The sequence below is a fragment of the Arachis hypogaea genome, chromosome 9 (genome assembly GCF_003086295.3).
Source record: "Arachis hypogaea cultivar Tifrunner chromosome 9, arahy.Tifrunner.gnm2.J5K5, whole genome shotgun sequence".
Lineage (NCBI taxonomy): Eukaryota > Viridiplantae > Streptophyta > Magnoliopsida > Fabales > Fabaceae > Arachis > Arachis hypogaea.
Window position 1 is genome coordinate 28,175,267 of NC_092044.1, and position 16,527 is coordinate 28,191,793.

Below are 16,527 nucleotides of genomic sequence, written 5' to 3' on the forward strand. Positions count from 1 at the left end.
GTGTGAAACGAGCGAAAAACACGCACACGGGCGAAATGAGCGAAAAACACAAAAAAATGCGCACACACGTGCGAAACGAGCGAAAAACACATACATGTGCGAAACAAACGAAAAACACAAAAATGAAAAAACACACACATGCGAGCAAAACGAACGAAAAACACGCACTTGTACGATACCAGCGAAAAACAAAAAAAACACACGTGAAATGGTAAAAAAACAAACAAACGTGCAAAACGAGCGAAAAACACACATTTGTTCGAAACGAGCGAGAAACACCAAAAAAATAAAAAATAAAAAACACACACATGCAGAATGAGTGAAAAACACGTGTATGAAACGAGCAAAAAAGACAAAAAAACACATATACACATGCAAAATAAACGACAAACATAACAAAAACAATTAAAAAAACACACGTGCGAAAAACACTCACGCGCGAAACGAGCGAAAAAACAAAAACAAACACACACGTGCGAAACGAGTGAAAAACACCCATGTCCGAAATGAACGAAACACACAAAAAATACACACACACGTGCGAAAGGAGTGAAAAACCCCATGTCCGGAATGAACGAAACACAAAAAAAAACACACACACATGTGCGAAACAAGCGAAAAACACACGCGTGTGAAACTCGTGGAAAACACCAAAAAAAAAACACACACACACACGTGCGAAACGAGGGAAAAACACAGACACGTGCGAAACTAGCGAGAAACACGTACATGAGCGAAAAACACGCATACGTGCGAAACGAGCGAAAAATACAAAAAAAACACACACGTGCGAAACAAGCAAAAAACACAAACACATGCGAAAAGAGCAAAAAAAACACAATGAAAAACACATACACGTGTGAAACGAGTGAAAAACACACATGTCCGAAATGAGCGAAAAACACAAAAAAAAAACAAACAAACACGTGTGAAACGGTAAAAAAACAAACACACGTGTGAAACGAGCAAAAAGCACGCATATGTTCGAAACGAGCTAAAAACAAAAAAAATAAAAAATAGAAAAACACACACACATGCGGAACGAGTGAAAAACACACACGTGAAACGAGCGAAAAATACAAAAAAGACACACACGTGCAAAACGAGCGACAAACATAACAAAATAAAAAAACACGTACGAAATGAGCGAAAAACACCACACGCGCAAAACGAGCGAAAGACACACGTGCAAAAGAACAAAAAACACAGAAAAAACGCACACACGTGCGAAATGATAAAACACATGTGCGAAAGACACACGTGCAAAAAGAACAAAAAACACAGAAAAAACGCACACACGTGCGAAATGATAAAACACATGTGCGAAATGATCGAAAAACACACGCGTATGAAAAAACAAATAGAAAATAAAAAAACACATGCTAAACGATCGAAAAACACACACATGCTAAGCGAAGGAAAAATACAAAAAAAAACATACACAAGTGAAAAACGAGTGAAAAACATAAAAATAAGTAAAAAACACACGTGCAAAACGAGAGAAAAACACAAGCGCGAAACGAGCAAAAAACAGAAAAAACACAAACCCGTGCGAAACAATCGAAAAACACACGCGTATGAAACTAGCAGAAAACACCAAAAAACACACACATACACGTGCGAAATAGAGAAAAACACAGACACCTGCGAAGCGAGCGAAAAACACGAACACGTGCTAAACTAGCGAAAAACAAACACGTGCGAAACGAGCGAAAAACACATACATATACGAAACGAGCGAAAAACACGCACACGTCCGAACCGCGCGAAAAACAAAAAAAAACACACACGTGCGAAACAAGCGAAAAAGATGCATATGAAACTAGCGAAAAACACAAAAAAAAAACACACAGACACACATACACGTGCGAAACGAGCGAAAAACACAAAAAAAAACACGTGCAAAACGAGCGAAAAACAGACACACGTGCCAAACGAGCGAAAAAACACGCACGTGCGAAAAGAGCAAAAAATACAAAAAATAATGATAGAATAAAAAACACGTGTGAAACCAACGAAAATCACAAGTAACACACACGTGCAAACGAGCGAAAAACACCATACGTGTGAAACGAGCGAAAAATACAAAAAATAATGATTGAATAAAAAAACACACCTGTGAGACCAACGAAAAACACAAGAAACACACGTGCGAAACGAAAAAATAAACATACGTCGAAAAGGCGAAAAACACGTGCAAAACGAGCGAAAAATACGTGCAAAATGAACGAAAAACACGCATACGTGCGAAACTAGCGAAAAATACAAAAAAATAAAAACACGTACACGTGCGAAATGAGCGAAAAACAAAAAAATACAAGTGCGAAACGAGCAAAAAACAGCGCGAAACGAGAAAAAACAGCATACGTGCCAACGAGCGAAAAAGAAAAAAAAATATAAAAAAACACACATGAAAACGAGCAAAAAAACAAAAAAAACACACACACATGCGAAATGAACGAAAAACACACGTGCAAACGAGCGAAAAATAGAATAAATAAAAAATACACACGTGCGAAACAAGCGAAAAACACAAAAAATAAATAAGAAAAACACGTGAAACGAGCAAAAAACACACACGTGCAAAACGAGCAAAAATTACGCGCATGTGAGAAAGAGCGAAAAACAATAAAAGAATAAAAAATACGTGCAAAAAGAGCGAAAAATCCACACGTACGAAACGAACGAAAAACACAAAAACAAATACAGACAAGTGTGAAACGAGCAAAAAACACAATATACAAAATAACACGCAACACAAAAAAACACCCGTGCGAAACGAGCGAAAAACACGCATCCGTTCGAAACAAGCGAAAAACAAAAAATAAAAAAACATACACGCATGCGAAACGAGCAAAAAATAGAAAAACACACGTGTGAAACGAGCGAAAAACACAAATTAAAAAACACGTGCGAAAAACACGAACGCGTGCAAAAAGAGCGAAAAAGAACAAAGAAAAAACACACACATGTGTGAAACGAGCGAAAAACACATGTCCGAAATAAGCGAAAAACACAAAAAAACACACAAACACACGTGCGAAACGAGCGAAAAACACGCACATGTACGAAACCAGCAAAAAACAAAAAAATTAAAAAATAAAAAAAACACATGCAAAATGATAAAACTCACACGTGCGAAACGGACGAAAAACACACAAAAAAACACTTGCAAAACGAGCGAAAAACAAAATAAAATAAAAAGACACGTGCGAAACGAGTGAAAAAACACGAAGAACACGCGTGTGAAACGAGCGAAAAACACAAACAAATACACACGGCGAAAAACACACATGCGAAACGAGTGAAACACGAAAAAAACACGTGCGAATCAAACGAAAAACACGTGTGAAACGAGGAAAAAAATAAAAAAACACGTGAGAAACGAGCGAAAAACACACACAGGTGCGAAAAGAGCGAAAAACACAAATAAAAACAAACACGTGCGAAACGAGCAAAAAACACATGCAAAACGAGGGAAAAATACCCACATGTGCGAAATGAACGAAAAAACACAATAAAAGAATAAAAAACACACGTGCGAAACGAGCGAAAAACACTAAAATAACACAAACGTGCCAAATGAACGGAAAATACAAAATAAATAAAAAACCAAAACACATGAGAAATGAGCGAAAAAACTAAAACATGCAAAACGAGCAAAAACACGAACACGTGCGAAAAGAGAGAAAAAACACAGAAAAAATACACACACGTGCAAAACGAGTGAAAAACACACATGTCCGAAACGAGCAAAGCACACAAAAAAATACATATGCACACGTGCGAAACAAGCAAAAAACACAAAAAAACACCAACATACACATGATAATAGATTTGTAACAACTAAATCATGACAATTCGGAAATGATAGGTCTACTTTTGGTTTGATCATATTGAAAATAAATAGAGCGCACAACTATAAAAACTAGCAATCAGAATGGTGCATGTCTTGAATTGTAGGTACAAGTTTGTTGGTTCAGTAGGCAATCAGCTAGAGTGAAGACATAAAAATGAAATCAGCATTTTGGAATGATAACAAAGGCACCATTGGCTGTCTTTGTAACAGAGCCAGCACAGCAAGCACACTGAAGCTCAGGTGAAGACTGTAAAACTTGAGAAGGAGAAACAAAAATATTTTTGTTCCAAGATGTGTCTTTGTATTCTCTGATCACTGCATGGGAGCAATAGGGACAGATTTTTTCGTCTCTACTGTCTCAATATCTCCATGTTTTGTATCCTAAGATTGCTACCAAATGGGACTTTAGAGCCTCAGAGGTTTGAAGTAATATGCAAATGAGAAAAAACTGTTGGGATTTATAGAGTACAAGATTCAAAATACTTCTGGCAGAAGATGCATGTCTAGCCAAATCCATGTCAAAAGAAAAAGAATGCACTAAATTTAGAAACGAGTAACTGATCATTTGTTTAACAGTAAAGATGTATAAGCCTACAAGGAATTTATTATTCCTAACCATATAAGCTTTACTGAATCAATAAAAGACCCTCATGCATATGTCATGTTGGTAATGATGATCCAAATACAATGAAATAAAGACTCCATGTATACACTTCAACTCAATTTATATTTTTCTGACAACAGAGAAGTGATGAGCATCACATATTCGGAGTTCGATCTTTGAACATGTGCACATATAATAAAGTAGAAATCAAAGTAGATTTACAAGGAGGAAAGAAAGATACCTTTCAGGCTGGCAGCGTCATTTAAGGAACAGGTATCTTTTAACCTTTTAGACAGATCAACTGCAGCAGTCTGCTTCGAGTCTTTCTTCTGGGCTGTTTCTGATTCAGTGTATACATCCTGCTCAATCTCTCTCACCTATGAAGGAAGACATTCACAGTCACAGAGAAATCATTCGTGTAAAAATTCCGCATAACCGAACCTCCGGTCATTGAATTAAACATTTCTTACCCGTTATCAGCCCCTCAAAGGAAGTCAAATGACACTTTTGCAGCATTGAGTAACAAAAATTGGCCCACTCAAAAGTTTAATAAATCTTATTTGCCAATTTTTTAAGGTAAATTTTAAGTTTAACTAGAACATGAAAGCATTAGTACTGCCAATTTTTAATGGTAAAATCCAAACTGCAAAATGCAAAAATGAAAAAGCTTAAGAGGATGGGGATTCTTGTGTGTGAACTTGTAGCCATGTTGAAAAAGTTAATTATAACACTCATCTTGAAATACCCCATGGCCACACGTAATTATGGATAAAGTTTGACTTTTCAATCTAGATTCGGATAAAAAGGGACAAATTGGAGATCTGAGTATCTGATTAACATCAATGAGGATTTCACATGACAAGCTGCAGAACTACAACTCCACAATTTCTCTTCCAATGACCAGACTTTGTCCAGGAGAAAAATACAGGTTTAGTTTTTCATGAGGCAGTAGAATGACAATATAGCAGCATGCTATGGGACAGTATTACATTCCTCCTTTCAAATTCACATCCTCTCAGCAATGAAGCGAAACCCTGAAAAATATGGCTAAAGAAATACAGATATGGCAAGTTGCTTAATAAAGTCCAGTACCCTGAAACAACTATAAGGAAAGTGCTTCTTGAATGACTTGAAAAATGACCCCTTTAAGGTTGACAATGTTGTCGCTAAAGGATGAATATTTAACAAAAAATGAGGTATAATGTTTGTTCTAGAAATCAAATGTGTTAGGAAAATAATTATTTTCAAATAACATTCCTACTTTGGACATCCTGGGAACAAGTTATGCTCAGAAAATACTATTTAGCAAGAAACACGATAAATAAACAAAACCAATTTGAAACTCTCTTTATCAACTCCAATGGTAACATAGCAAGACGAATCTCCTCAGATTCCTTAATATAACTAAATTAGCTGCAATTTATAAGTGAAAATTATATGAGCATTTCATAATTAGAGTCAACGTACAATATAAGATGCCAAAATTTTCCATGCTTGAGAAATAGTAAAACTCCCTTGGTATTTCTGCCAATTTTTATTCCAGTTAGAGTATCCTTCTGCCAATTATTACACAGGGCTCATACAACTTCATTGCAAGAATGTGGAATTTGGACTCTACATCCACAATTAAAGGGATTGTTTGAGAGAGCATTTCCACCATTCATATCAAATAGCTAAAGATTTTGAGACATTTTGATTCATGACAACAACTATGTTTAATAACAAGTCTGCTAAGTATAAGTATAAAACAGGACAACCATAAAATTAAATTACAGTATGCTCACACCAGAAAAAAATATATAAATAAAATTACAGCATGCACCACATCTTATAATTTTGAATGGATTGATAAGACAAGTCTACACAGGCTAACCAAGTTTTTTGCTGTACCATTTTTAATGCTTAACTATAGTAGTTTCCCGTACTTTATTCCTGATAAGTGTATCCAATGGATGTAGAAGATGCAAATAAATTTTAAATTTTTTGGCCATCGCAAGGCAGTCAACAATATGTGGAATAAACTTAATACGTAACACTGATTCATAAGACTTGGATTAGCTGAAAAAGATTCATTTCCGGATTGTGAGAAGAAAATAAAGCAAAGGTTAGGAGAGAGGTCTGGCTTGCATATAGAATGAAGTGGTAAATTGTATTTCCAACCACCATAATAAGAGTCTAATTACAAATTTTGTAAGTCACACCTTTTGTACAACGCTATTGTCCAGGATGACCTACAATGCAACCCTCATAGCTGATAAGAGGAAAATGGAGCAACCCTCTTTGAACAACGTATCATACACGGTACTGAAAACTACATATTAAAACTCTCTATTTTTTCACTGTAAGATCTTGTTCTTATTTTGAATATTCAAATATTATCAATTGAGATGAATTATTGATCAAAACTCACATCATATCGCGGACAGCAACCAAATAATAGAACGGCAACACTTTTCCAATAAAGTTCGTATTCCAAATTTACCATTGGACCATTCGTCAATCAACCGAGTTATAAACACCAAATATAAAATTCTCAAATCATTTAAGAATTAAGATAAAAGTAGAGAGCCCAAAATCGGAAAAAAAAACTCAAATTAAAAAAGAAAAAGAAAAAAATATCCATAACTATTTAAAAGAAAATGTCAAATTCATAAGAATATGGAAATTATGCAATATCCATTGGGTCAAGAAATTAAATCTATGCAATATTCCACAAAATTAAGCAATAACTTCGATCCGATCCAATCGAATTCAAAACACTACAATATTCCACAAGACAACCGAATTTAAGAAAGAGAAACTAGCCTGGGTTGGAATTAAGTGAGGAAAGTTTGTTGCGGGTGTAGGAAGAAGTGAGGAATCCATGGAGCAAGAAGAGTGCAGTGATTACGTTAATGAAGCACACCACTATGGTTGCGTTCCTGAAGGAGAACCTGAGCCTCCATCATTGCTGCCCCTCCATTTTTGCTTTGCTTTTGGGATTACGGCAAGTGCTCCAAGATTTTCCTTTTACCCCTAAATTCACGGCATCACGCCGAGTGGTGTGTAGGACCTGAGTCTAAATGAGACCTATCGCCACTACCTGTGGGAAAGAAACTAGCTAGCTACCAGCCAGTCACTCTTTCTAATTAGGGTTTCAATTCTCAATTTCTCGTTCAGAACAACTGTGTGTTTGTAAAGCCATAAAGGTGAGAATTAATTTCTCAATTTCCCTTTCTCTTTCCATTCCCTACATACACAAGAAAAATGGGGAAAGGCATCATTCTCAGCTAAGCAAGCAATTTCAAAATCCGTACAAGTCCCAAAGGGTTATCTTGCAGTGTATGTCGTAGATAATCAAAAGCGTTATGTGATTCCCATTTCATATTTGAACCAAGCTTCATTCTAAGAGTTCGAGTGAAGTTGAGGAAGAGTTTGGATATGATCATCTCATGGGAGGTGGATATGATCATCCCATAGGAGGTCTCACAATTCCTTGCAGTGAACATGTATTCCACCAACTCGCATCTCCCTTGAGTTGAGATTGATGAAGAATCTCAAAATGAGACTGATTAACATAGATTAGCATACATGTTATAATAGATTAGTATAGAGAATTATAATGACAAATTCAAAGAGTACGTGTTTTATACTTTTTTTTTGTGTAACACAAATTGACAATGAATTCAATCACACATATCTATGACATCTTTCAATTCTCGAAGCAAGTAACAGCCTATATTGCCTGAGAAAAACCAGATTCCAGTGCGAATAAATTTCAAGCATGAGAAAAACCAGATTTGATAAATTTCATATTGTGCTAATAGAGAAAGAAAACTCTATTGTGGAACGCGGAGATCCCTCACCATTTCAACTTCATATCATCAACTATACCATCAAACTTCAATATTCTAGAGTAAAAAATAACACATGACATCATTTCACAAGGTAAGTGTCAAGCATAGCATCATATCCAATTTTATAGACTCATAGGGACTAATATCCTTCATCACAATTCAATTTCACAAGGCCACATATATTATTACATCTCAATATTGTTGGATAGAAAAAGCCAGATATATCATACATCGCTACAATTTTATTTTGCAGTCATATAGGACAAACATATTACTCTTCCACACATTTCATTTTTCTAGGCTCACAAGAATAACAAACATGATCCCACAATTTTACCATCAAAACAAATCATTGCACAATTATTTTCAACAGACAAAATTTTAATTTGATGTACTAGTTAGTGAACAGAAAAAACATCACAAAAGAATTGAAATGACTCTGCAACTAAGTTGCCATGCTGTAAAATTCTATCACAAATTGATAATGAATTCAATCACTCAATTATTTTCTGTTTATATATAACATCTTTCAATTCTTGAGCAGCTTATATATGCAAACTTACTTGTAGTGAGAAAAGCCAGATTTCACGGTTCAATATTCTAATAAATTTCAAAACATGAACAAGAACACATCAGAGAAAGAAAACTCTATTTTAGAGCCAAGAGATCCCTCACCGCATTTCAACCACATTGGGGCCAAACGATCTTTCACCATATTTCAACGTCATAAGGTCAATTAAACCATCAAACTTCACTGTTCATGGGTCAAACAAGCCAAATAACATATACCATCAAACTTCATCATATCCGATTTTTTTGGGGTCATAGGGACCCTTAATCACAATTTCATTTCGTAGGGCCACATCTCATTGTATCGGATTTTATCGGGTCATAAGGACTAAGATCCTTCATCACAATTCAACTTCATAAGGCCACATATATAATCATGTATGAACTAAGATCCTTTGTCACAATCCAATCTCGCAGGGTCACATATATCATCATTCCAATTTTATCCGGTCATAAGGACTAAGATCCTTCATCATAGGGTCACATATGTCATTACTTTTCAATGTGATTGGACAGAAAAAGCCAACTAAATTACCCTTCCACACATTTCATTTTTCTAGGATCATAAGCATCATCAACATTATCACACAATTTTACCATCAACAAATCATTACACAACTTTTTCGAGGGACATCTTATTTGATCCATATAGTAATAAAAATCGTCTCAAAAGAATTGAAACAATTCTGCAACTAAGTTTGTCATGTTGTAAAAGTTAGTCCTATATCATTCTGCAACAAATGCATTTCACAAACGCTCAAACATACATTGTGCAAGGTAGAATTAAAATAAATTCAAAGTCTAGAGTCGCATCCAAATCATAAAAATAACAGAGAAAACAGTCCATCCCTAGAACTATCAAATGGCAAAACTCAACTGTCCTTAATAACAGAAAAATAGTTGGGGAAATGAAGAAAAACCAACCTTTCCAAAACTAACTCATCCCCAAATAATAAAAAAATAAAACCAATAATCGAAAGCAAACCTTTTCTTTTTTGGACATGAATATATTCCATAAGAGCAACGATTTGCACACAATTTTGTAAAACACAAATTGACAATGAATTCAGTCACTCAATTATTTTCTGTTTGCCTAACATTTTCGACAAAATAATTATCTCATCTTTCAAGCTTGAGCAGCTTGTGCAAAGCTACTTGCGGTAAGAAAAATCAGATTTTACTGTTCACTCTTTCTGATAAATTTCAAAGCATCAACAAGAAACATCAGAGAGAAAAAAAACAGTATTTTGGACACAAGAGATCCTTCACCACATTTGGAGCCAGAAACCCTTCGCCAAATTTTAAGGTCATAGGGTTTACTATCAAACTTCAATATTCATGGGTCAAAAAAAGCCAAATAACATCATTTTGCAACATAAGGGTCAATCATATCATCATATCCAATATACTCAGGTCATAGGAACTAAGATCCTTCACCACAATTCAACTTCATAGGGCCAGTGGGCAACACATCATTGTATCCGATATTTTCGGGTCGGGTCATAGCCACTAAGATCCTTTTGCCACAATTCAATTTCATAGGGCCACACATCATTATATCTGGGTTTTTCGGGTCATAGGGACTATGATCCTTCATCACAATTCAATTTCATAGGACCACAAATTATTGTATCCGATTTTCTTGAGTCATAGGGACTAAGATACTTTGCCACAATTCAATTTCGTAGGGCCACGCGTATCATCTTATCCAATTCTATCACGTCATAAGGACTAAAATCCTTCATCAAAATGATTCTATGGGGTCATAAGGACTAAAATCCTCCATCACAATTCTTAGGGCCACATATATGGTTACGTTTCAATATAATTGGACAGAAAAAGCCAACTATATTACCCTTCCACACATTTCAGTTTTCTAGGATCAGAAGCATCATGGACATTATCACACAATTTTATCATCAACAAATCATTACACAACTTTTCAAGGGACAACATGTTATATGATCCACATAGTAAAAAAAATCATCGCAAAAGAATTGAAAAAATTCTGCAACTATGTTTGTCATGCTGTAAAAGTCAATCGTATATCATTCTGCTACAAATTCTTTTTCCAAAAGGCTCATTATGCAAGGTAGATTTGAAATAAATTCAAAGTCCAGAAGAGAGAAAACAGTGCATCCCAGAACTATCAAATGGCAAAACTCAATTGTCTGAAATTCAATCACAGAAAAACTAACTTGTCCAAAACCAATTCATTCCCACGATAACCAAGAAGTAACAACATAATAAAAAAGCAAACCCTTTTTCTTTTCTTGCACAAAAAAAGTCATCTTTACAATGGATTCCGACGTTAAGCACCAAAATGCAAAAGATTTTCGGGGGAGGGGAAAGAGAAAGGAGGGGGCATCTTTATAAAGAGAACCAACAACAAAAAGGGGGAATCATCCCCATTACCGAAACGTGCAGATAATAAAGTTTCCTCACTCACCGTTGTTGATTCATACATTCTTTAAAACCCTAATCAATCAGATTTTGCAAAAGCACCAACAATTCCCCTCCCGTAGAAATTTTGTTGAACCGAGCCTCTGAAATTCACCCACAGTAGAGCCTTGATCCCATTACTCCGTTCCCATTATTCAAAGTTATAGCAGAGAAAGAAAGAACCCAGCAATTGGGAAAGAAGAAGAGAAAATAAAGAACAATAGTACCACAAAAAACCAAATTTAAGAGGAACAAGAGCCAGGAAGTGCAATTGAGGAGTGAACTTGAGAAGAGTTTCGCATTCTTATATATAGATTGTCAGGGGCGGTGTTTTAGCCTTAGTGCACTGTGTTTAGAAATTTAATAATTACATTTATAATTTTTTAATCCTTTCTATTTTTTTTTTCTTTTGTAGGTCAATGACTAATTGATTTATGCATTTATTTAATTACCGGAAGGCCTTTTTCTTTTTTTTTTTTCTTTTCTTTTGAATTTATTTATTCTCACAATTAATTAATTAACTATTGTATATTTTCGTAGAAAACACAGGATAATGCATAAAAGTATATAAAATTTTTTGTTAAAAATTTAAACGAAAAATATATAATAATTATTACTATAAATACTTTATAATTTAAAATAATAAAAATAATTAGTATTTTTAATCAATTTAAATTAGTTGAGCCCTCCTCTCATTTATTTACTTAAGTAAGTATTTGTGGTTCGAATTCTATCTTGTGTGTAGCAATTCATTTGCCAATGGTAGATCCTTAAATAATAGAATATTAATACATGGTGGATTAGTCATAGACCTGCGCAATTAGAAAATCCATTAAAAAAAAACAATATTTGTCTTTAAGCAAAACAATTTTTCATTGCTAGCAATACTTATGAAGATTTACCTTTGTTAAAATTTACTTGGGATAATTTTATTTATTGATATCGTATTCATTTTTGAAGTCAAAACAATCATCTTTTATAACATGATTTTTAAGTTTTCAAACTTATAAACTTGTATCGTTACAAAAGCTATTATATTGATTAATATTTTTTTGTAATATTACTAGAACATCACCGTTGAGTATTAATTAATGTGAAGAAAAATCAATAACAACTTTTGTTATTCAATAAAATAATTCATTTTATTGAAAAATAAATTAGTATTTTCTAAATTAGTAAATACATTTTCTTTTAATTCTTACAACATTTTATTCGACAATATTTGCCATTAAAAAATAACAAATGACCACACTATCCTATAATATGATATATACAGTAATTTTTTATCTTAAAATTAATTATGATTAGTGAGATAAAATTTAAAATTATTTTTTTTCTTACCCAAATTTGAATTTAGAATTAATTAACAACTCATCATGTTTTTAATTTCAATAACAAAATAAAGTAAATTAGGTGCAAAATATATAGAATTTAATAATTTTGATTATTTAAATTTTAATTACCAAAAATTAGGTTAGAAATTAATTATAACGTAATAATCAATAATATATATTAGTATGTAAATAAAAATATTTAATGTATTAATTATTTATTTTTTTGATAGGACTAATGTATAATTTATTAAGGGTTGATTTATTGTTAAAAAATTTTTTATAACCTTTGTAATATGTAAAATAGTAATCTTATTTTTTATTATTTTTTAAAAAATTATTTACAATTTTTTAAAATTATATAATTAACTTATTACTATTTTTCTACTAAAAACTATTAATTTATACTATTTATATATTTTTTCAATACTAATACGTAAGTAAATATTTGTACTATTATACTTATTATTCTAGATGATGACTTAAATTACTTATTTTGTGTATTAAATAAAATAAATAATATCTTGTATCGTAAATTTATTAAATATTAAGAAAAAATTATGCAATAAATCATATAAAGAGTCGGTACAAAAAATAAAAAATATTTATCATATATACTAATTTTTTATACATGTAGTGTCATGTATATTTAGAATTATTTATTTTAATTAGGGTAAAACACACGATTAAACCAAACTCAACTCAATATTACACAATTCACCCAAATGAAAAAACGTTACATAGATCTCCGTATTTACTTCTCTATGTAAATCGAATGAGATAGACTAGACTTAGCTTTTTATGTAAATCTAATCAGCATGTTTCAATTTATGCATGAATTCAAACAGGATGATTAGATTTACAATATGTAATTTGAGAAAAATAATTAAAATACTATATCAATAAAATTAGGCTAATTTTTTTTATATCTCATCTATATTTTAAGTTTTAAATTAATAACTTTTTCATATTTATTTCTACTGAACTTTTTAAAATAGATGGTTTCATATAACAATAGAGATAGACGGTTAATTTTAAATTACTAGCGTACACGTAAAAAATCACTAGTTTTTAGAAAAATAGATGAATTTACGTAAAAGTAGTGATTTAAAGTTGTCTATTTAAAACCAGCTCATTATATTTCTAGAAACCAACACATTTGAATTTTTAATTATATATGTTCAAATAAAATTTATCAAAATTTTAAATTTTTTATGATTTTTTATTCTCTTGAAATACTATTTTTTTTAATACTAATTTAAATGTGTTTGTTCTAATCACCCTATTTAGATTTACTAGGACAGGGCATAAATCGAAACAGGGTGATTAAATTTACTAAGACAACATGCATGCATGCATAAATCGAAACAGACTGATTAGATTTACATAAAAAGCTAAATCTAGTCTAGCTCATTCGATTTACATAAAGAAGTGAATGGGGAGATCTATGTAACATTTTTTCATTTGGGGTGAATTGTGTAATATTAAGTTGGGTTTGGTTTAATTGTATGTTTTACCCTTTTAATTATGTGAGTGATTATGGTTATTTTTACTTTTTTGTTATATTAGTAAATAATATTTAAAAACTAAGAAAAAAAATACTTATAAAATTTTCTTAATTTCAATAAAAAATTATCTTGTAAATATATCAAACTATTGTATATATAATATTTGTTATAACATTGACTCAAAAGAAAGCAAGATCAATCTAAGTGCATTGTTAGGATCCCAAATTCGACTTAGATGAAGTCCACGTATCCCCTTTCAAATTGGCTTTAGATTAGATCTTTGTTGCTAATTAAGTATGGTCATGGATACTCAGAAAGAGCATGGCGGGCTCCTTTCCCATCCCTCACTCCCGTTAAAAGAAATGCCCCTGTCTCCTCTCCATCTTTGCAAGTCTCTGTTTTATTTTCTCTTTAGAAAACGCAAATTTTTTCGAGTATCTACAGATATTTTTTGGACTTTTTGAAAAAAAAAAGACATTATAATAGTGTGTAAGTTAATTTTAATTTTTTAATAACCATATTTGTCATAACGTAATCGATAAATTATGATAACAAATACCGATTGAATATATTTTGAGTATAATATGTTTTATTATTTTGTATGGAACAATATTAGTTTTAATTTTTATTTTTTTATTATTGAGTATTAAAATTAAATAGTATTTATATTATTAGTATTTTTTTACCTTCCTCAACTCTAACTATGATTAGGCCTAAAAACTGGTTCACCTCATTGAAAACAAATGAAATCTAATTAGTTTCTTTTACGGTTAAGTATAATTTTTGTCCCTAAAACAACGACTGAAAATTTTTTCCGTCCCCAACTTTTTTTTACTTACAAAATCGTCCGTAAAGTTTAACTTAGTTTTAAAATCGTCCTTTTTACTAAAATTTTAATTTTTATTACCAAAGTACCCCTAATTAAAAAAATAAAAAAAACAAAGAAAACGAGTTAAAGTGCTGGGGAAGGGAGTCACGCTAGGGGGTTTCAGGGAAGAAGAAGGGAAGGGAAGGTGGGGAAGGGGAGGGGAAGGGAATCTGCTGCTGCTGCTCCTCGTCGTTCGCTCCTCGCCGCTGGATCTCGCCGCTGCTCCTCGTCGTTTGGTCCTCGCCGCTACTCCTCGACGTCGATGCCAGCAGATCTGCGAAGGTGGACGTCGCGCGCCACTCGCCATTTTTGCTTCTCCTCCTCGCCGGTCGCCGCTGCTCCTCGTCCTCCTCACCGGTTGCCGCTGCTCCTCGTCCTCCTCGCCGCTGTTGTTATTCTTCTATTTCTGTATTTCTGTTTATTATGTTGTTGATTCCAATTCCATTTTGCTTCTGCTACTTTTATTATATTGTTGATTTCTTATTATAATTCTTTTATATTGTTGCTTCTGGTTGCTTCTACTTCTGCTTCTGGTTGATTACATTGTTTCATTGTTGTTGTTGCTGTTCTTCTGCTTCTACTTCTGGTTAATTACATTGTTTCATTATACAGATTTGTTGATCTATTATCCATTTTTTTAATGTTTATTACATTGTTTTATTGTTGTTGCTTCTATTTCTGTTTCTGCTTCTGGTTGATTTTGGGGAAGAATGAGAAGGGTATTTTGGTCCGAAAGACGATTTTAAAACTAAGTTAAACATTAGGGACAATTTTGTAAGCAAAACAAGGTTGGGGACGAAAAAAATTTTCAACCCCTATCTTAGGGACCAAAATCATACTTAACCATTTTTTTTATAGTGCTATACATTGACATAATCATAAAAGAATTAACTTTGCACAACTAGAAAATTGCTTAATACAGACAGATTTGGTCTATATTACAGACGGATTTTTAATTACCGACGAAATTACCGACAGATTTTGTTCCTCTGTAAAAACCTCGTCGGAAATTATTTACCGACAGATTGATTTTTACCAGTTACCGACAGATTTTTTCTCTGTAAATTTTCCCCTCCATTTCCCCTAGCGTCAAACTTTCCGACGGATTTTCCGTCTGTAACTAGAGACAGATTTTTCGACGGATTTTTCGTCGGTAATTAGAGACAAATTTTTCGACGGATTTTTCGTTGGTAATTAAAGACAGATTTTTCGCCGGATTTTTCGTCGACAATTAAAGAATTTACTCCTAGCATGCACCTAGTTTATACACGAAAAAAGATGGATACAGACAATGAAATACTTCTTGAAGCAAGGTTCATTATGCATAAATTGTCGGAGGAGGAAATCACCTTCAAAATGGCAAACCAACTCGAATGATCTTGTCAAAACGACCCTTCCTCAATACAGCAGGAATGTCTAATCTATTTGTAGCACCTATCACAAGCACCTGAAATTTAAGTTTAAAGTATCAAATAACATCATTGTAACCTGGAAGCCAATTAAAAGCAT

At 32.9% G+C, this 16,527-nt stretch overlaps 1 pseudogene; it reads right to left on the reverse strand.

Annotated features, from left to right (window-relative positions):
• Positions 1–4,019: 4,019 nt before the first annotated feature.
• LOC112709050 (uncharacterized) lies at positions 4,020–7,644 on the reverse strand (annotated as a pseudogene).
• Between the last annotated feature and the right edge of the window lie 8,883 nt (positions 7,645–16,527).